General features: G+C 34.8%; 1 pseudogene across 1 annotated transcript; it reads left to right on the top strand.

Moving 5' to 3' along the window:
• The first annotated feature begins 12,018 nt into the window (after window positions 1-12,018).
• LOC143550990 (glutamate--cysteine ligase, chloroplastic-like) lies at window positions 12,019-20,540 on the top strand (annotated as a pseudogene). The gene is made up of 16 exons (XR_013138426.1): window positions 12,019-12,370; window positions 13,023-13,173; window positions 13,249-13,356; window positions 13,441-13,533; window positions 13,604-13,687; window positions 13,769-13,837; window positions 13,950-14,020; window positions 17,691-17,759; window positions 17,842-17,935; window positions 18,011-18,100; window positions 18,170-18,250; window positions 18,763-18,855; window positions 18,945-19,025; window positions 19,117-19,186; window positions 20,108-20,199; window positions 20,309-20,540. The product of XR_013138426.1 is annotated as a glutamate--cysteine ligase, chloroplastic-like (transcript).
• Window positions 20,541-22,813: the final 2,273 nt, after the last annotated feature.

Raw genomic sequence — 22,813 nt, 5'->3', positions numbered from 1 at the left:
CTTTTTCTAACTCATGTCATGACCGAGCTTCAGTTAAAACTCGTTTAGTTATTGAATTCAAACTCAAGCTTTGTATGAGAAGCTTTTGTAGGCTTGTAGAGGGTAATAAGTCTCGTGCATTTTTAAACTTTTACCTCTTTTAAACTTCTCTGTGTTAATTTTACATTGTATATGTATAGTGGAGCTGAGCTTGACTTATTTAAGGTACTACACGAACACAAGTTCTTAGGCTTGTTTAAGGTTTATCTCAAAATATATATATATATATATAAACATAATAAAAAAACTTGTATATATTCAACTAATAGATAATAAACAATCTGAACCCGAGTTATAGAAAAACAACTTATGAGCCGAGCTCAAGCTTTATAAAAAGAGCATGAAATGAGTAAAGTTTGAGCTCGAGCCCTCGTAAGTCAACGAGCCAAGCCCAAGCCTAGTCAAGCTTCAGCTCATTTACGCCGCCACTTTTTGTTTTTTTTAATATTTTTTGGAACTATGACTTTCTTATGTGTTAGGTCACCACACTCCCTAAATTTTGAGACCCCGTTGTCCTACTCTGGTCAAACTATGTTGTCTTAACCAGACTAACACTAGCTTCAAAGTTTTGCTTGAGTGTTCCCTCATGAAACCATACAGCCTACTCCCACTTAACAATCATTATACCACCACAAAATCATAACTTCCTGATGTAACACACAGTGAAGCAAAATCTTGGCTAAACACTCAAGCCTCTCAGGCTATGTGTAGTGAATGGCTACCAAATGGGACGTATTGTGACATGTGATGTCCAGCCAACAAATGATGAGTTTTTGTTTTAAAGGGTGCAGTGATGTGTGTGTATATATATATATATGCTACACACAAAAGATTAAAATAATAATAGATGAAACAAGAAATCTTGCGACAAAAACTAGTCGCCCCGTCCCTTGTCCCCCGGATTATCGCCAGGAGGTGGTGTTCTATTCTTTTGTCGCCCATTCTCGCTTGGTTTTGTAGCACACTACGCATACTCTTCTAAGGGGCTGTTTGGTTCATTCAGATTTGAATGAGTCAGATCTGAATGAGCCTTTGTCCCATTCAGCAACAACAATAAGTCTGAATGATTCAGACCTAATTTTAACCATTCAGATGTTTTTCTATTTGAAACCAAACAGTCTGAAGTCTGAATGAATCAGAAGTTTATATCTGAATGGTTTCATTCAGATGTAAACAAACCGCCCCTAAGTATAATACAAGTAAAAAGTGTCAAAAATAATATTACTGTTATAAATATATATTATTATGGTTATCAATACCTAATATAGATTAGGCTTATTCTTCAAGTTATCTTTTCCTATTATTATGGTTATCAATACCTAATATAGATTAGGCTTATTCTCCAAGTTATCTTTTCCTATATATACATATCATGTATCTTATTGTAAGACACACATTAATGAAATCTTCATCTTTCTCCCCTACATCTCTTTCTCATATTCTTTGGCTACTAGGCTTGTTTCACAACACGTTATCAGCACCAAAGTACTCTCTCCAAAAACCATAATTTTTTTTTGTTTCTCAGCAAGTTCGATTTCAACAAGTTAATCTAATGGGACAAGTAGCTTTGCAACATCTGGTAATTCTTGGAGACGGCCAACTGATTTGCTTCGATATTTCTAAAACAAAAGGTAACCAAATATATACTTTATCGTTAATTTATGAGACTTGATTTCTGGGTAATATATGGGGAGACAATTAATTATCTAAATCATGATAATCAAAGTTTGTACATTATGGTTATTTGTTTGCTCAAAACTACACACGTGTTCTCTACATGCAAGATTTTACTTTTCTCTTTCAATTTACTTTATTTTGATTAGCTTTTCTACTTTTCTAGTAGATAAAAATATGCATAGATTAGTCCATTCTAGATGGACATGATAAGCAAAGCGTTACAAAATTAATGATTGATTACACAAAATATTGATTTTTGTTGAATTTTCATACAACCGTTTTACGATGTTCATACAGTTTAAATGTTAAAACTCGCAGGACATCTATCATGAATTTTGAAACAATTTAAAAGTTAAAATTCTTAACCATTCATCCTTATGGTTTTATAAGAGAAACAATTACATCATTTAAATTCATGCAGTTACTGAAAAGTTTAGTTTTAAAATAACAAAAGTTAATAAAACTAAGCTTTAATACCATGTTTTAGAATATTAATCGTTTTCTAGAAACATAAAACATGGTTTTGATTTTTGAAAGAAAAGCTTTGACAATTTTGTGTTACATGAAGATTTATTGTTGTTATGTCAATACAATTGAGAAGAATGTGTTTTTCATAAATCAAGTTATATTTGTTAATTATTATGGTATTAAAAGAAGATTTGATTTACTAATTAGAGTAAATAGAAAGTAATAATACATCTTTCGAAATCAAATTTAACATTCCCTTGATTATTAGAGATGGTTTCCTTTATTTGTTTTTTTTATGTAACCTTTTATTTATAAGTTTGATCACCAAGTAATTCAATAATTATATTTTTTTAAATAGTTATATACTTATATTGATATTAAGTAAGAAAAGATCTGCATAATATTTGAATATGGGTTTAGACGTTTGTCTATTTATCTTATTATATATATTCTTATCCTAAGCGAACTTTTTATATAATATGAAATTAATATAAAAGTTTATTATTAATAGAATGCATTAGCATGTCACTAAAGAAACATGTTCCCTATTTACAAGTGATTTAGTATTGAATGTTAAACTATTATTATTGCTTTTAATAAATATTGATTGTTAGCCATTCTGAATCTAGATGCTTCATATTTATAGATTGCTCGTGTGTTAATATGTTGTTTAAGTAAAATAAATTGTGGATACCTCCAGGAATTGCATAGTTTAATGTGTGTTATATGTCATCGAACAAAGCAAATACAATGGCAGGGTTATGTTATATTAACACTTTTGTGAAATTAAAAATATCCTTTGATAAGACACCTCAAGTGTCATATATCTCATTGTTGGTTTAAAGAAATGTCGCAAGATTTAACTGCCGCATATTACATGACTTGGTTGTGTAATTATTTCTCAAGCTTTATTATGTGACGAGAAAGCTGTTTATAATAAAAACTTGAATAGCACAATTTTCATTTGCGATATTTCAAATATGCTACTGAAGTAAGAATATTATTTAGAGACTATAATAGTTTTGAAATTACTTCATAACCATGTGTTCATGAAACTTGTCTGGTTTTTACTTCATTCTTTGAAGTGAATGTGACTATGAATTGATCATTATGATCATGCACATAATTGAGTAAACTCTAGTTGGTCATGATAGAAGTGAGACCGACCATCAAACTTTTAATTGGCATAACTTGATCGTTGAAAACGATAATACATTGTTCTCTCGTATATTATGTCTTATATTAGATAAGCATAATACATACACGATCATATATGAGAAGTATATGGATCATGATTGTTTAATTAATTGGCATGACCGGTAAGACCACACCGAGTCAATTATGATGTGAAATTTATTGAGGAACCAAAAGATTCTTCATAATAATTATACATGTAATATTGCTCTCAAGGGAAATCATTTATTTACCAACTGAAGGAGGGTGTGAATCCCTGGATGTTATGGAATTGAGAAAATGATACACATATCCTAACATGATACCATTTAGTGTTTTTAAAATCGATGCATCGTCTAAATGGTTATCAGGATCGCAACTTCATATTTGCATGATCTATGGCTTAGATAATAAGATAGCAAACATCTTATTCCATATTGATATATTTACATTCAGTTATAATAATGAATTTGATTCCCAAGTTAATAATGATCATTGAAATAAGTGTTGAACTTCGTAACGGATTATGTTCTTACATAAATTGTTTTGTTAAAGACGATTACTCAACGTCTATAATTGGTTGCAAAGGCAATTATCATGATAGCAAATATTCATGTTTGTATTTGAGTACATATGATTTAACATGTCTTTAAACTAATTCACATCAAGCCAACAAGTTATGATACTTCCTCCCCATTGCAATTGGTTTTTTGTCAGTAACCAAATATTTCTAATCTGATATTTCGTGTGTGTGCATACTGAAATTAATCCACCACAAGACACAAAGATGGTAGACCAATCGATTCCAAAGGTAAAATTTCCTCGCAAATTGGAGCAAGTCATAAAGATGGTCAAGTCGAGGTACAATAAAAAGGTCTCTTAAAAGACATTAGACATGATGGTTATTGTAAAACCTCAGGTACCTGAAAACAAAGAGCTCTTAGTAAATTATATTTTATCATGTCTATAAAGATATATGGAATCAAAATAAAGTCGACGTCGTTATAATTTTATTTATATATATAATTAGCGCTTGAAATGATAATGAGGATCAAGATTTTAAATCTGCCTGTAAAAATGATTGGCCAAAGTGGAAAGACGCACACAGAGCAGAGTTGGATTCTCTAAATAACGGAAAGTTTGTTGGACCAACAGTCCATACAACTAAAGTTGTAAAACATATTAGATACAAGTTATGAAAATTCAATTAAGTGATATAAGGCAAAATTTGTTGCAGCCATGATTCGGTCATTGGTGTGGCGACTTTTGTACGGTTCTGAGCTATAAACTGTAATGATTTTTTTGCTCTTAAAGTTGTAGAGCTTACTGTTGTTATAATTTTTCTGCAGAAATTATTTTAGTGCCTACAAGAGTTCTAAAAGTAATAAAAAAAATCCAGCTCTTAAATAGTGAGCTTTCAGTTTTCAAGTGAAAGTTAGTAAAAAATATTGTCTTCTGAAACCGTTTGATATGATGACCAACTAGAAAGTTTAATAAAAGAATTGGTTTCAAGTAGCCATGTGAATAATATGCTTTTGACATTAAAATTGTAGATTAATGTAGTTGTTCACTGAACTTAACCTCAAAGATAACTCGGTTAAATGACTTACCTGAGGTCGGGTTCCGATAAAATCTTATTGTCTTACTACTAATGCCTGAAAATGTGTCATTTTAGTTGCATGATTACTGTGAGTTTTGTTTGCTGCATTGATGCAACGTTTGTTTAAATGCCACATCTTCAAGGTATGGGTATGACAATAAGCAGCTTGATCAAATGTAAGTATTTTACATTTTTACTTATAAGATCTTTAGCTTCATGTCTACAGATGACTATGAGTTATTTTTTGTAAATGCTAGCCTCAGGTAAAGCAACGCCTCACTCCGATCTGTCGCCGATGTCTTTGCCGGTTACTATACTAACTGAACTCGCTAAATTTGCACTTTTCTAATCTCTCAATCATGTGTTCAGAATATTTGATACGTAGCTTTTCAATTTGTTTTAACACTCTTATTGAGCTTCTTTGTAACTGATGTTGATTACGGTTTTTTTCGTGCAGTAATGGGGCGTAATGCTATAGTTAATTGCAGTTACACAAACATGTGATTAAAGATGTTGATAAGGCTCTACAGCTTGACCATACTCTTCTTCAAGCTTATATCCTAAAAGATTTTTTCTTCTACAAATGATGGATGTTTGGATTAATTAATGATTATCCCAGGAAAGTTACTCAGATTTAGTATTGATTACACCAGTAAAGTTACACAGACTTCGTAAAATTAAGTAGATGATTCGTTTTAACCTCATTAGTTGATTGTAATAAGCATGTTATGGATGATCAATCAAATTTTCTTGATCTTTTTTACTAATGTGTCTAGACATATATATATATATATATATATATATATAGAGGGTAGGGTTAACGTAAAAAACAATAGTTTTGTGAGAAGAATAAGAATAGATCTTGGCCATTGTATCTAGGATCTCGTGGTTGAGATAAGTAGTTTCTAAATACTGTATAGTTTTCTATTTACATGGTATAATGTCCTATTTTAGTGGTGTGCTTGATTTTAAAGCCTTCTCACACTTCTTACAAAACAATTGTTTTTTATTTGAACTCTTTTCTCTCTCTCTCCATATATATATCTATTTGTCACTTCTACATAGGTTCATGCCATGTGTTCGATGAAATTCGTTTTTATTTTTGTTTTTGTATTCGGATGTGGTTTCACAACATGTCAAAATACTAGTTCTTAATCAATTTCCAATCTTAAAAATAGGTTAAAAATTACATTATGTGGATGAAGTGACTAGCGAGGATTACAATGAGATGAGACCACCAGAGTCACTAGTTTTTGTTTTACTGCCTATAAAGTAGTATCGTAAAAGTCTTTAGACAGACCCTAAATGGTTTACTAGGGAGTTGAGTATACTCGGATATGATAAATATAAAGAAAAATAAAATTTGAATATTATATACATGTCAAATATCATAAGTTTACTAATATATATAACAAAATAAGTAAATATCAAGATAAATAAGAGAAATACATTTTTAAATACTAAATTATTTAAAAATTGCTAATCATTAATTAAAAAATGATATACATTGTTTAATGTTATAAAAATACGAATTATGCTTTATTTTTTTAAGGCAAATTCGGGTCAAGTTGACTGACTAAATCTGATTCTGGCTAAGTTTAACCACCTTTGATTGATTCTTACTAAGTAGGCGGAGTTAAAGAATCGTCTCGACGTCATACCTTGTATGGATTACAACATTGCTCTAAACATACAAAAAATCATCCAATAAACATATTATGACAAACTTCATAGAATTATGGACACTTTTTGGAAATAATCTAGAACTATGTCCATATAATCTCATACAATTTTGGACAAACTTATGAGATGCCCAACTCCCTATACATTGTCCCTTTTCTTTTGTGGCAGGCCTACGATGGCTATTTTATATAATTTACTATAAAACGATTACAATAAAGTGGCAGGCAAATGGGTAACAAGCTGCGCCGCAACCTCCTTTTGAATAGCAAAGCCAATCCTGCTAAAAACGAAGCTTTGGGACCTAGAAGCTGAAGAGGTTCCGTGTACGACGCGCTGAACCCTACTAAAAAAATTCACAGCCTCTGGAGCCAGAAAACCAAATGTATCAAAGGCAAATGGTAGAAAGACATGTTGATTATCTAAACAAGCTTTCTCGTGAAACATACTAAACACCGACAAGCCCTTGGACATTATCACCTACATTTAATTAATCAAGGACATTATTACCTGAGGTATTTGTTAATTCTATGTAAAATTAATTATTATTTTTTTTTATATTTAATTTTGTTTAAGAAGTTACTTTAATGTTTAGTTTAATTTCTTATGTTTAACCAATTTTTAAATTTTAATTTTAAAATGACTTTTATGTTTATGCTATGTTATTTATTTATTAAGATTTTTTTATTAGGATCTATGAAAAATATCTTAAAATAAAATTTCATCTCATGATATCCCAACTTCTCTCTTACCCCTTTTATGCCAATTTTTGCATTTTGATTGCAAATCAGTGTGCTTTGGTTACATATATATCATAGAGTATGTTTGAGATCGAATTTCAAAATAACTTATTGATTTATTGGGTTTTTTTAAAGCCATGACTTATGACTTTAAGAAAACAACTTTTTAACTCTTTAAAAAGCTAAAATAAGAATGATTTTTCAGATTGGCAAAAAACACATTTTTAACTTATTGTTTTTTAGAAAACCATAAGCCAATAAATTGTTTTTAAACTCAATCCCAGACATACTCTTAATCTTCTACATTTGTTGTTTTTTTTACAGTTGTCCTGTGTTTAATGTACTATCTTGTTGTTGGATGTAAAACAGGAGTAAGGCAAGGCTTAAATGCATTGAGCCAAACTGGAGATTACGAGTCTATTACTTCAAATGACAACCAAACACTGAACACTACAAACAATACCGTTAACTCACATTTCTTAAATAACATTGATATTTTTATGCACAAACAGCCAATCAGCAATGACTTCAAGTAAAATTTATGTGCCAGATTGCGCTGCGAAACAGAATTGTCGTTAAAGTGGAAGCTGCATTAAAAGGATGAACTTTGTATTCTGTTTGTAGACAAAGGTGTAAGATCACTTTCCTTTATATATTTTTTTTCTCTACATGAAACCCAACATTAGCTTTGTTATTACTTACAAGTCCCTTACCGTTTTGTATTTATCTTTAACTATTCTTTAGGGAGACGCAATTGAGGCCATTGCAAACTTAAATAACAGCACCTGTCTCAAGATCTTCTCACGGTCCAAAGTTATTCTAATCGAGAATACATATATGCACCAACAAGAAAAACATGGAAAGTTGTTCTTCACTCAGTTTGCGTACGCTTTGTCTCAGGTAAGTTTAGATTTGGAGGGTACTTTTGGTACGATTTCATTTGCTATATAATGTTTTAAATGTTCTGGGCGTCAACGTTTTTCCCCATTTCGTTAATGGTGTTAAGAATCTGGAAATTGGATAGGAAACCAAATTTGTAGATATCGAAAACAGATTTTCTAATCTTCAATACACCGATCTCATTAAACTCAACAATTACAAATCTGTTCAAAGGTTTAAATGATTTTTATAGAAAAAAGTCAAAATATTAAGAGATGATTATGTTATTTATATAATTGGAATAATTGAAAGGCGCCATGGAGAAACTTGGAAGTTTTTAGCTACTTTGCCCACTAACAATACGTATATTTCAATTTCTTTAGATACAAAAAATGACAAATCGGCAAAGAAGGTGGCCAAACATCCCGCGCTCAAGAGTCAAGACCTTCACTTGCTTGGGTTGAAATGGTAGCAGAAATGAGTGTATAAATCAATGTCATTATTCATATCCATTCTACAAGAATCATTTAAAGTTAAGTTACCAACTTACAATTTGTATTAATTGTTAACAAATCGGTTTACGACTTGATTTTTCTTAGTAATAATTATAATGCATTTAATGTGCCCCGCAACAAAGCGCGGGTACGAATACTAGTTATGGTTTAAGGGACATATTTTTTTCAGCTCGGCAGGGACACGTGAATTCTCAGAGTCGGCCTTGCAAATAAATATAAATTGAATTCACCCTACTAATCTGATTACAAAAGAAAAAGAATAATCAAAATGTTGGTTATGCAAATAAAGAGTATATAACCTGATTATCTTCTGAATTTGATTTTGAAATCCAAACGTTGGTTACATTAATAATATGTAATCCAAACATTGGTTGCACCCGCAGTGGTGAAGCTTGAGTTTAGTCATAGCAGTAACCGAAGTCATGGACACAATACAATGGGGGTGACCGCGCTCAATACATATAAACATAAATGAAACAATGCACATAATCGAATATAAATGAATGATAATGCATTTGTCAAATAAAGAGTTAGACGAGAGAAAGAGTTCCGGCAATCTCCAACCCCTTGTGACAGAAAGATACCAGATCCCGACTCTAACGGAGTGTCACACCCGACCGTGTTTGCCTCAAATCTAATAAGAGATTGAAATGTAATGTTAAATCACTATTTTAAATTTTAATATTTTTCAATGTAATGGTTTAGTTTGATGTAGATAGTTAATTATACCAATAATATGGTTCATTATTTACTTATTTACAAGATTTCAATCTGATTTACACAATTTCAATTTGATTTTTTCTTCTTATAAATTAACCTATATTTGAATCATAAAATGTCTTTATTTTACGACTTATGAATATGACAATTAATTACATTTAATAATAATGATAATAATAAGTATGAATATTCTGTTTTCATTATTAATGCTTTGTTAGATGTTGCGTGGGCATGTGACTTTCCACATGTGTTCCAAAGTAACGTTGCTTTTCGATGATGGCGATGTGAATGTGACCATTTAGTACTTTCATATTGTAAGCAACTATTTTTTTACCCGTCACGTTGTATCGGGGCAGACCAGTAAAACTAGAACGGTGGTAAAAGTCAAGTGTTGTCGGTCTCAAACGTTGAATTGGTACATTGACACGAATTTAGTCGAGTTCGGTTACGTGCGTTATAAAACAAAAAAAAATTATGAAAATCGAGATAGACCAATGGGGTGGTGCCGGTCAGTAAAACTCGAGTGTTGGTAAAACCGACCATTGTTGAGTTCGGGTGTTGAGGAAGTGCCTCTAAGCAAATTATGTCGGTTTCCGTCACGTTCGTGAGCATACTGTAATTAAACAAAAAATCGGCATCCAGTTGGTTTTCGTTACGACATCGGAACAAAAACAAACGAGGCGAATCTATGAAATTTCGGTCGATTTTGATTACATTTGAGACGGTACGGAAACTAAACAAAAAACTCGGTAAAACCTGGTCGTTGGTAATACCCGAATGTTGTCGGCTCAAAATATTGCAACGGCGAGTCAACATGAATAACCGTTTAGTTATCAAATTTAAAAAAAAACAAAAAAAATAGTTTGATTCAATCAAATGGCACCACATGGACCAATATACATTTAAAAAAAACAAAAAAATAAGATCGTCGATTTTACATGTAAAATGATAAATTAGGTTGGATATATGGTCGGGTTTTCAGATGAGACCGGATACGAGAATGATTTTAGTTTCTTTATAGGTTAGGAATCAAGAATAATATCAGGTCATTACAACCCGATTATCCAAAAACCTGTAAGGGTGTAAACGAGTCGAGCTTGCCGCAAGCTTTTTGAGATCGGATCGATAATAAGTTTGAATGAGTTTAGCTTTTTTGAGCTCGAGCTGAGCCCTAGCCTCAAATAAAGTTCGTTTAGTTTAGTTATCGAGCCTGAGCTTGAGCTTTGTATGGGAATCTCATCTACTTAATGACTTTTATGTATTAATTTCACATTGCATAGTCAAGCTCAGGCCGAGCTTTGGATTGTTTAATGGTTTTTCTCAAAATATACAGAAATAATGAAAAACGTAAAAATTGATTAATAAATGATTTGAGCACAAGTTTGGAAAAAATAAGACACGAGCGAAACTCAAACTTTAGAAACAGAGTTTGAAACAAACCAAACCTTCACTCGTTTAAGACTATACGTAGTCAAAACTTTCCACACGTTTTGGACACTTGACAGTACAATCATTTCAGGCTTTGTAAAAAAGCTCATAATCGAATCACGACAAGACTCCTTGCGTCACTCCGCCGTTGCACCAGTCCAAAACGCTGTTGTTAAAGCCTAATAATAATAATAATAATAATAATAAAAATAAATCTCAGTTAGGAGTTTGTAGGAGCATATTAATATCACCGAACACACTCTCATCTCGCACGTCCGATTGATTATTTGTACGTATCATCTCAATCAATATGCTCTTGTATATATATACAATTCTGTTTTCACTTGTTAATTTTTTCAATTATGTATTCAGTTTTATTAATTAATTTTTTATCATCACAATTACTTGATCCGCGAACGAACATGAACTGATGGTTCATTTAAGTTTGTGCTCGTTTTTACATGTCACTTTATAGGTTTTAAAATTACGTGTTCATGTAAAAACGAGCACGTGTTTTATAATTTGTGCTCGTTTTAAAAATATGTAAAAACAAGCACAAACGAACACTTATTTTATAATACGTGTGTCTCGTTTTTACATGAACACGTCTTCATTTAACCAGTTTAACTATGTAATTTTATTATTTTTAAAAATAATTAATCGTTTATGATTGCTTATTTATGTTAGTTTCTGTTTGTTCGTTTATGTTCATGAACTGTTTGTTTAGAATGTTAACAGACGAATATGATTTTTCATTTGTTCGTGAACGTTCGTTTGTGCTCATTTTTATATGTTCGTTTAACCTTGTTTAACTATGAAATTTTATAATTTTTAAAAATAGTTATTCATGTATTAGACTTCAATCGATGTTCGTTTATGTTCATTGATATTTGTTAATTTATGTTTGTTTATGCTCTTTTGTGTTAACAAACGTACTTAAACGAACACTAACATGTTCATTTTTTAACGAACATGAACAAGAAAATACGTTCGTTTAATTGTTCGTGTTTGTGTTCAGTTAAAGTTAAATGAACGAACACAGACATAAATAGTTATCTTGATTTATTGTGTCACATGATGAGTTATGTTATTAGCACTGATTTATATTCTATCTGCAGAAAGAAAATGGTATCAATGCCTCAAACAAGTCCATCACATGTCATTCATGCCGAGATTTCGCAACATAAATCCGGTTACACTTCAATTTTTAGTGGATCACACAACACAAATGCATCTAGACACAATATGACCTTTGCATTTCCAAGGGACTCCTTAAAGACTACCTTAAATATGCATATTGATGCCACTGGTGTAAAGTTCAGCAGGGGCAAAAAAGTAATTCTGGCTGCAAGTCCTCCTACAGATGATGCATCAGTTTCTTCAGAGCCACTTACAAAAGAAGACCTTGTTGGATACCTTGCTTCCGGCTGCAAACCTAAGGAAAACTGGAGGTTCGATTTTATTAGTTTTTTTTGCAGTTTAAACATATTTTTGATAGGGCTGTAAATGAACCGAACCGAACCGAACAAGGCCTTGTGGATAATGGTCCGTTTAGCTTTTATTGGCTGTGTTCGTTCATTAAGGAAACAAACTTGTTCATGAACGGTTCATGAACACAAATGTACACAAAACATGTTTTATTTGATTTAGCTAACCGAGAATTGTTAGTGTCAGCGGTCAAGTTTTTGTTGTTTTTTTTAACAATCATATTCGTATGTTAATTTACAAATAGAAAGCTCGCAATACGCGTATATTTTTTTGTTAATAATTTATAATTTTGCTTAAATCTATATGATAAGATTAGAAAAGTTATTAAAAAGTATAAAAAACTTTTAACAAACAAATTTAACTAAACAAACATTAACGAAGATAAACGGACTTAAACGAATGTAATTGAACACAATTGAACGAACATGGTCCCTGAGTGTGTTGGTTTAATTAAGTTGATGATTGCACGAAATTCCTTGTTCCGGTTCGTTCATTTATCAAATGAACATAAACGAACTTTCCACCGAACGTTCGTTTTGTTTAAAGTCCTATTTTTAATCATACCTTATATTGATATGTATCATTCATTTTGATTACTCTTCATTGATATAACAGAATAGGAACTGAACATGAAAAATTCGGCTTTGATCTTTAAATGTTGCGCCCTATGACGTATGAACAAATTGCTCATCTGCTAAATGCCATTTCCGAGAGATTTGATTGGGAAAAAATCATGGAAGGGGATAACATAATAGGACTTAAACAGGTCATTTGCATATTCTTTTGTACTTTTTGCTTCTTTTAATCATTTTCAAATAATTTATATAAAAACTTTATTTAGGGAAAGCAAAGTATATCGTTGGAACCTGGTGGTCAGTTTGAACTTAGTGGCGCGCCTCTTGAAACTCTGCATCAAACGTGTGCAGAAGTTAATTCACATCTTTACCAGGTTTGTTAATTGTAATCTCTGTTAAACATGTAACTAATATGTAACCTTTATATGAAAATTTTTGTATTTCTTTATTATCTGCAGGTTAAAGCTGTTGCTGAAGAGATGGGAATTGGGTTTATAGGAATCGGTTTCCAGCCGAAATGGGAACGGAAAGATATACCTATAATGCCCAAGGTAAAAAAAAAAAACTAATTTTTTTAATAGTTAGTAAAATGAAATATGTTAACATTATATGTTGGCTCAGGGAAGGTATGAGATTATGAGGAATTACATGCCTAAAGTCGGTTCTCTTGGACTCGACATGATGTTCAGGACGTGTACCGTTCAGGTGAGCTCTTTTGATTCAGAATACGTGTTTAGTCAACGGTCGATGGTTAATGGTCAAAATTTGGTTTTTTGTATTTGACAGGTTAATCTTGATTTTTCCTCTGAAGCTGACATGATAAGAAAATTCCGGGCTGGTCTTGCTTTACAACCCGTGAGTGTATTTTGTCTCGTTTGCTTATAAGTGGGTTAATTTAGGTCATGCATCTTGTAATGGGTTAAACTAAAACTGAGGAAATTATTTTATTTATATTAAAATGAATCAGATTGCTACAGCATTGTTCGCTAATTCACCGTTTACAGAAGGAAAACCAAATGGTTATCTCAGCATGAGGAGGTAAATCTAGAGGTGCACAAATCGGTTTTTTTGAAAAAACCGGTTCGGTTTTTAACCGGACCGGTTTTTTTTATCCAGAAAAAAACCGGTTCGGTTAATAACCGGACCGGTTATTAACCGGTTATTATTGCTGAAAACTCAAACCGGCCAAACCGGTTTGGACCGGTTTAGAAACCGGTTAGAACCGGTTATTAAACCGGTTTTTTTATAACCGGTTTTTAAAAACCGGTCTAACCGGTTAACCGGTTTTTTTTTTTTTTTTTTTTTTTTTTTTTTTTTTTTTTTTTTTTTTTTTGCTTTAGGGTTTAGGGTTTCGTTGTTAGCATTCTTTGCTTGGAAGATTAAAAACACATAACTTTCATTTATAGCTTTTACATTAAAAATACAAACATTAAATCGTTATCGCATATTCGTAACTCAAAAATACAAACATTAAAGAATGTTTAGACACGATTACATTAACAAGTTGATGTTTGTTACTCATTTTCTTCGCTACCCGATCCCGAGCTATTCCTTAGGTAATCGTCGTACGCGGCTTCTTCATCGGTCATTGGTTGAGTGTGTCCTTGATTGACCTCGTCTTCATACAAGGCCGCCTCATAGTCCATTTCCCCCTCGAGTGAGCGTTGATGTTGTGCCCTGTCTAAAGAGTCCAAGTAATCCTTGTAGCAAATCGACATCTCTACAGCTGGTGGAGTGAGTCGAGTCCTCCTAATCGATATAACCCTGCCAGAAACAGAAAAAGCAGACTCCGAAGCTACCGTGGAAGCTTGGACCGTTAGTAAATCTTTGGCCATGGCGGCGAGGATCGGAAACTCATCCTCCTTACCTCTCCACCAAGCCAGCAAATCAAGACTTCTAAATTCATCCGGAGTCATGTGTTTCACAAAGTTGGTACCACCATACCTTCCAAGTTCACTGCTTGGGGTGTTTACCCTTTGACGTTTACCGGCGTCTTCCCAAATCATGTAGTACATCCCCATTTCAAGGTCGGTTTGGGATTGGGATTGGGCAACAGCTCTTAACGAGTCATGAATTTGGGAAGACGACCCGTATCTTGTAAGGTAAACATCATACATGTTTGCCAAGGTGGTGTTGAAATCATTCTTTAAAGTTTGGCTATAATAGGGGTTTTGATCGTCGTTTAACCCTAGCTCATCACAAATTTTTTCTATTAAAGCTTCAACACCACCAACATTGATGCAAGGGTTTAACGCAGCAGCACAGGTCAAAACAGCGGGTAGTTCTTGAAAATATTTTTTAAATTTTTCTTTCATTTTTACACCCATATCAAAATAAGGTGCACCCCTACAATGAAGGTCACTCAACTTTGTGCACATGACAGCAATTTTTGGTAAAGCAATGGGGCTTGTTGGATAGTAAACCCCGGATAAACTACTTGTGCAAGATTTAAAAATTTGAAGAACCTCCGTAACGATCTCAATCAATAACCAGTTTCTAGGATCGTACGGTGCACATTTACCCCTATTTGACAAAATTTGATGAAACGCAATTAACGATTGTTTTTGTTGGATGGCTTTCTCAAACATTTCACAAGTCGAGTTCCATCTTGTTGGACAATCCCAGTTAGGCCCCAACCATTGACAGTTAGCTTCTTCACAAAATTTTTTGTATCTTGAAAATGTTGAATTGTTGCTAAAAACATCTCGTAACATTCTTTTAAAATTGTTTCTTTGCGTTTCGATCACGTTTAACCCATCTTGCACGGCCAAGTTGATAATATGTGCAATGCATCGGCTATGAAAAAACGCTCCATCACAGATAGGTTTATACTTTAATTTTAAATGGCCAACCGCGGCCGTATTGTTGGACGCGTTATCAAACGATATTGAAAAGATTTTATCTTCAATCTTGTATTGTCGAATGACTTTATCCAAGAGTTTAAAAATATTTCTACCCGTGTGCGGGTAATCAAACAATTGAAACGCAACGGTTCGTTTCATCATTTGCCACGACCGGGGGTCAACCCAATGAGCCGTCACACAAATGTATGAGTCGGGCGAACCATTAGGTACCGACCACACATCCGTGGTTAAGTTCACACCAGTTTGTAAGTTTGAAAAGTATGAAATTAGTTCGGATTTAGCGTTTTTCCATGCTTTAAGCATATCTCTTCTAAGGGTCGAACGACTTACGTGTTGGTAGCGTGGTTGAACATACGTTTGCATCATCTGCGTGAATTGAGGGTTGTCGAAGTGGTTGAAAGGAAGTGATTGTTGAATCACAAAGTTGCCAAACTGTTGACGTACCGCTTCAAGGTCGTACGTAAACACCGTTCCTTGATTCGTCATCTCCGGCTGCGAACTACTTCCGGATTCGTCCTTCAAGACCTTGCAAGAGGGCTTTTCTACATGAGCTCTTAAACTGGAGTTTGCTTCTTTGTTATAAAACTTCAAACAATGTTTGCATCTAGCTTTTTGGGTTCCGTTAGACATTTCGCATAGGTCGAAATGTTGCCAAATATCTTGGTTTCGTTTCGTGGGGATGACCCGAACGACGGTTTCTCCCGTGTTCGAGGCACCCATGTTGACCGATGAAGCAGCACTTTGGGAGGCCATGATAATCGACTACGAATTAAGAGTGGTATACTCGAGTATGAAATAAACGACTACGAAAGAAGAGCGTTTGGAGTTGTATAATCGCGTATGAAATAAACGTTTAGAGCTTTTGGAGTTGTATAATCAAGTGTGATCTAACCAATACCCAACCTAAACTATATATAGATGTTTGTGGGGGTAAAATGGTAAAAAAACCAAAAAAAAACGGCTAAAAAACGGTCAAAAACACAAAAAAACGGCTATAAGGCCGTTTGGTAACGTTCGAAAACCGGTTAAACCGGTTAACCGGTTATTAAAAAACCGGTTAACCGGTTTTTTTTATAACGGTAATAACCGGTTATTTTAAAAACCGGTTAACCGGTTTTTTAATAACCGGTTATTAAAAAAAACCGGTTTTTTTTATAACCGGTTATAAAACCGGTTTTGGGTCCAAAACTTATAACCGATACGTAAACCGGTTACGTAAACCGGTCAAACCGGTTTTTAAAAAAACCGGTTTTTAAAAAACCGGTTTTCGGTTAAACCGGCCAAACCGGTTCCGTAACCGGTTTTTTTGACCACCTCTAGGTAAATCTACTTATAATATTTGAAGATATAGTAACTAGGGGTGTGAACGAGCCGAGCTTGACAAGGCTAGAGGTCGGCTTGTTTTGACTTGCTCGTGGGTCGTTTTTTCAAGCTCGGGCTAGTCTCGTTTATTATTTGTTAACTTATTGATATACATTTTTTAATTATTTTTATATATTATGGGAAAAACTTTATAACGAGCCTAAACTCGGCTCAAGCTCGTGTAGCACCTTAAACAAGCCAAAGCTCGGCTCGAACTCGGCTTTGCAGTTTGAAATTAATACACAGAAGTCCAAAAGAGGTCAATCTTAAAAACACACAAGGCTCATTAAGCCTCGACGAGCCTAAAGGAGCTTCCCATACAAAGCTCGTGCTCAGGCTCGATAACTAAATGAGCTTTGTTTGAGGCTCGGACTCAATAAAGCTCGGTTTGTCTCGAGCTATTTATTGATCCGATCTCTAATAGCTCGTTAGCGGCTCGGCTCGCTTGCATCCTTATAGTGACTGCTATATTCTTTTATCAGCCAAATTTGGACAGACAGCGATAACAATCGCGCTGGAATGCTTCCGTTTGTTTTTGATGATTCTTTTGGGTAAGCAAAATATTTTATTTTATTTAAATATCCTCGAACGTTTATACTTTATATTAATACATTGTCTGTTTGATGGTATTAGGTTCGAGCAATATGTTGAATATGCTCTTGACGTCCCGATGTATTTTGTCTACCGAAAGAAAACGTATATCGATTGTGCAGGATTGTCCTTCAGGGTTTGACTCTATTCCTAAGAGTCAGTTAAGTTATGTGCTTAAGTTATCTGTGAGAATAACTGTCGTAACTTACAGGACTTCCTAGCAGGGAAACTTGCTCCGATTCCGGGAGAATATCCAACTTTGAATGATTGGGAAAATCACCTCACAACAATATTTCCCGAGGTATATTACTCGAGAACACGATAAACACGGATTTTTTTTTAATTATAATTTTGTTTCTTTATGATTCAGGTTAGGCTTAAAAGATATTTGGAAATGAGAGGTGCGGATGGAGGGCCATGGAGAAGGTTATGTGCATTGCCCGCTTTTTGGGTAGGTTAATTTGTTTTATTTTTTAAAAATAATTCATATACATAGGGGTGTATACGAGCCGATACGAGCCCAAGCTTGACTAGGTTAAAGCTCGGCTCGTTTCGAGGTCTTTTTTCAAAGCTTGAGCTCGGTCACGAGTTGTTTTTTAAAACTCGGGCTCGTCTCGTTTATTATTTGTTAATTAATTTTGTACACTTTTAATTACTTTTATATAGTTTTAGAAAAACTTTAAATTAGCCTAATCTTGGCTCGAGCTCATGTAGTACTTTAAACGAGCCAAAGCTCGGCTCGAGCTCAACTTAAAAATACACAAGGCTCGAGCTCATGTAGTACCTTAAACGAGCCAAAGCTCGGCTCGGGCTCAACTTAAAAATACACAAGGCTCGGGCTCAACTTAAAAATACACAAGGCTCGAGCCCGGGCTTGCTCGGCTCGTTTCGAGCTTTTTATTGATCCGAGCTCGAGAAGCTCGGCTCGTTCTCAATCTCTCATTGTGGTAGAACTAACTACAGGTGGGCATATTGTATGATGATATTTCTCTGCAAAATGTTTTGGACATGACAGCTGATTGGACCGAAGGCGAAAGACAGATGCTGAGAAATAAGGTAATATTATTATGAACATATAAAAAGTATGTTATTCTCATTATACAACTAAAAGTATCGTAACTTTTGTGTGGATTAATGTTTTTCAGGTTCCTGTAACCGGTTTGAAAACACCGTTTCGTGATGGATTGGTGAAACATGTGGCGGAAGAAGTTTTGCAGTTTGCAAAGGTGATTATGAAACTTAAATTGATTAATACTACACGTATTTGTGATTACTGCATTATTAATCCTGTTGATAAAAACATTTTATTTAATTCAGGATGGCCTAGAGAGAAGAGGATATAAAGAAACAGGGTTTTTAAATGAAGTGGCAGAGGTTGTTAGAACAGGTGAATTATGCTTCTTATTTCTCGTACTTTTTTTATAAAAAAAATTATTAATAAATAAATATCTTAAAAACCACTATAAAAATTATTCTGTCATTGTAAATTGATCTTATAAGCATGGAAAACCTGGCTGGTCGGTTGAATGATCAAAACGGGTCGGGACAATACAAGAACCAAATAAGTTCAGATCAAAACGGGCCGGTTTAAAAAAGTAACAATTTGGTTCGGGTCAATACACGTTCTGACTTTTGGTCTCTGGTTGAAATGAGTCATGTTGGAAAATGTATCAAAATAGGTTCACTGTTCACTCGCTATCTTCTTTTTTGTAGGTAAACAAGTTTTATGATAGCAGCCCGTTTTGACCTGTTGTCTTGTTTGAGTAAACCTAAGTTGACCCAGTGGCGAAGCTTGGACATACACGTCGAGGGGCTGGACTCAATATGTATTAAAAAAATTCATAAACTAGAGGGTGGCGGGCTCAAAATTTCGGTCGGAAATAGGTAACTTTACACTATATATAAAAATTTTCGGCTGAAAAAGGATAAATTTACACTACCGAGCATAAAAACGGAGGGGCCGGGCTCAAAATTTCGGTCAGAAACGGGTAAATTTACACTGTATAAAATTTTTTGGCCGAAAAAGGATTATTTACACCACCGAACGAAAAAACGGAGGGGGCCGGGCCCACCCCTGGCCCCAACTAAGCTACGTCACTTAGTTTACCCGTAGTTTAATACGAGTTGACCCAAATGAACACATATACAAATGTACACTTTGGGCAACTTTCAAACCACTTGACCCGTTAGCTCGTCCATTTGACCCGTTCGTTGGAAATAAGTTAGTGATATTAATCATTAATTTGTCAAGTGACAAGTCGACTATTGTACTCATAAATGGGTCGAATTTGTCGTTTATTACTTGCAGGTTTAACGCCGGCAGAGAAGATATTGGATTTGTACCATGGGAAATGGGGTCAAACTGTGGACCCTGTATTTGAGGAACTACTCTACTAAGATTATGGTCAACTTATGGTCAATATTTTCCGTATGTATATTTTCGCATTCGATATTTGTAAATCTTTTTCAACACTTTATAAACTATTAAACTGCAGAATGTTGTTTTGTAGGAATAAGCTGTGTGCTGCATATATGAAGTGTGATTAGTGCTTGGTGTGATCACTAATGCAGCAACAATATACATTTAGTGACCAGTTTAAGACTTCCGAGGTTGACTTTGCTCCAACGATCGTAGGATCATCTGTACAACCGCAGATTAACTTTAAACGATATGTATTTGTGTTTTTTTCTTTGAAAGCAAAACACTCGTATGAATTTGATATTAAATAAGGTTTATTTATATAGTGTCGTAGCCCTCGCAATGGGAGTGCATACAATATTACGTCTTTCTTCCCGAATCTTCTCTCTTTGGACCCGCTCTTCTTTCGCTTCTTTCGTCTCATGATTATTTCTTTCAGACCGTGCTTTTTGAGCCAACGCGCATAATTCTTTCTCTTTCTTATCTTTTTCTTTCAGCATCATCTCCTCTAGCACTTTGAACCTGATACAAAGATCTTCACGGGCATATCGTTCAGCTACGTATAAAGCTTCTGCAAACTGTGCAAACCCGTCATTAACTTGAACTTGTTCAAGTCCCTTACCAACATCTGCAGCAGCTAAGCGTTTATCGAGTGGGATCGTGTACCCTTGAGGGTTTTTCCAGTTGGAAACGCAGGGCGGGACGTTCCAATCCTTTCGGTCTTGAACCGTCACTGGTCGGGGGGGGGGGGTGAGTGCATGACTGGCACAGGCGGGGACCGATTGCCTCTAGGGACGCGCTTGTGTTTAAACTTGGGAGGGTCTAACGGGTCAACAGGCGTTTCCACCATCCTAACCATTCGTTGCCTTGCGCCTGCACCCGAGTGTTTGTAGATTATAAACTTTGATGAATCTTTATACTCATCTAATTTCAGTATCTTGGGAATAAGATCTCTGCGCTGCGAATAAACAATCCTTGTAGCGTTTTCGTCTTGTTTCACGATAGCATCGAACGACAGCAGCGTGTCGTTAGATCTTTCTGTCCGGTCATAATAACGGATTGGTTTTAACAACAGTAGCGTATCTTTGCTTAAACCACGGATCGCTTGAGTGATCATAGAAGATCGCTGCAGACAACGATTTTGCAGGTGGCAAAACATCCTTCAAAGCAGCAGACATCTGAACAAATTAACAAACAAAGAATTAATACTAGAAAGATATATATATATAGGTATGGGATCATTTCAAAAGTTTTAATACACATACGAAAGAATCATATCAATAATTATGCCCTGACGCCACCCCGCACCCCGTTCGAAATTTTCCCAGTATTGCCAAATCGGTATGTTCACCGAGCCGGAGAAAAAACTGAGTGTGGGTCGGACCACTGAATCGGATCAGAAATTCGGTCTTGGAGACTTCCATACAATATTTTATAAACATACGACAAAATCAGATCAATAATTATGCCCTAACGCCACCCCGGGGCCCGTTTGAAATTTTGCCAGTATTGCCAAAAGGGTATGTTCACCGAGCTGGGGAAAAAACTGAGTATTCAGTGGTTCGACCCATACTCAGTTTTTCCTCCGACTCGTGTACTACCCCCTTCGGCAATACTGACAAAATTTCGAACGAGCCACGTGGTTGCGTCAGGGCATAATTATCGATCCGATTCTTAATTAGAGCCATAAAATATTGTATGGCAGTCTCCATGACCGAATTTATTATCCGATTTAGTGGTTCCACCCATAATCAGTTTTTCCTCCGGCTCGTGTACTACCCCCTTTGGCAATACTTACGAATTTTCGAACGGGCCACGGAGTGGCGTCAGGGTATAATTACTAATCTGATTCTTTCTTAAGGTCATAAAATATTGTATGTAAGTCTCCATGACCGAATTTATGATCCGATTCAGTGGTTCCAGCCATACTCAGTTTTTCCTCCGGCTCGTGTACTACCCCCTTTGGCAATACTAACAAAATTTCGAACGGGTCACGGGGTGGCGTCAGGGCATAACTATTGATCCGATTGTTTCTTAGGGTCACAAAATATTGTATGGCAGTATTCATGACCGAATTTATGATCTGATTCAGTGGTTCCACCCATACTTAGTTTTTCCTCCGGCTCGTGTACTACCCCTTTTGGCAATACTGGCAAAATTTCGAACGGGCCACGTGGTGGCGTCAGGGCATACTTATTGATCCGATTCTTTCTTAGCGTCACAAAATATTGTATGGCAGTCTCCATGACCGAGTTTAAGATCCGATTCAGTGGTTCCACCCATACTCAGTTTCTCCTCCGGCTCGTGTACTACCCCCTTTGGCAATACAAACAAAATTTCGAACGAGCCACGGGGTGGCGACAGGGTAAAATTATTGATCCGATTCTTTCTTAGGGTCACAAAATATTGTATGGCAGTCTCCATGACCGAATTTATGATCCGATTCAGTGGTTCCACCAATACTTAGTTTTTCCTCCGGCTCGTGTACTACCCCTTTAGCAATACAAACAAACTTTCGAACGAGCCACGGGGTGGCGACAAGGTATAATTATTGATCCGATTATTTTTTAGGGTCAAAAAATATTGTATGGCAGT

The sequence above is a fragment of the Bidens hawaiensis genome, unplaced genomic scaffold (assembly GCF_021521415.1).
Source record: "Bidens hawaiensis isolate Kalapana, Puna unplaced genomic scaffold, B.hawaiensis_p1.1 tig00016205_1, whole genome shotgun sequence".
NCBI lineage: Eukaryota > Viridiplantae > Streptophyta > Magnoliopsida > Asterales > Asteraceae > Bidens > Bidens hawaiensis.
Note: the sequence above shows the minus strand (reverse complement) of the source record. Positions and strands in the feature narration are given on the sequence as shown.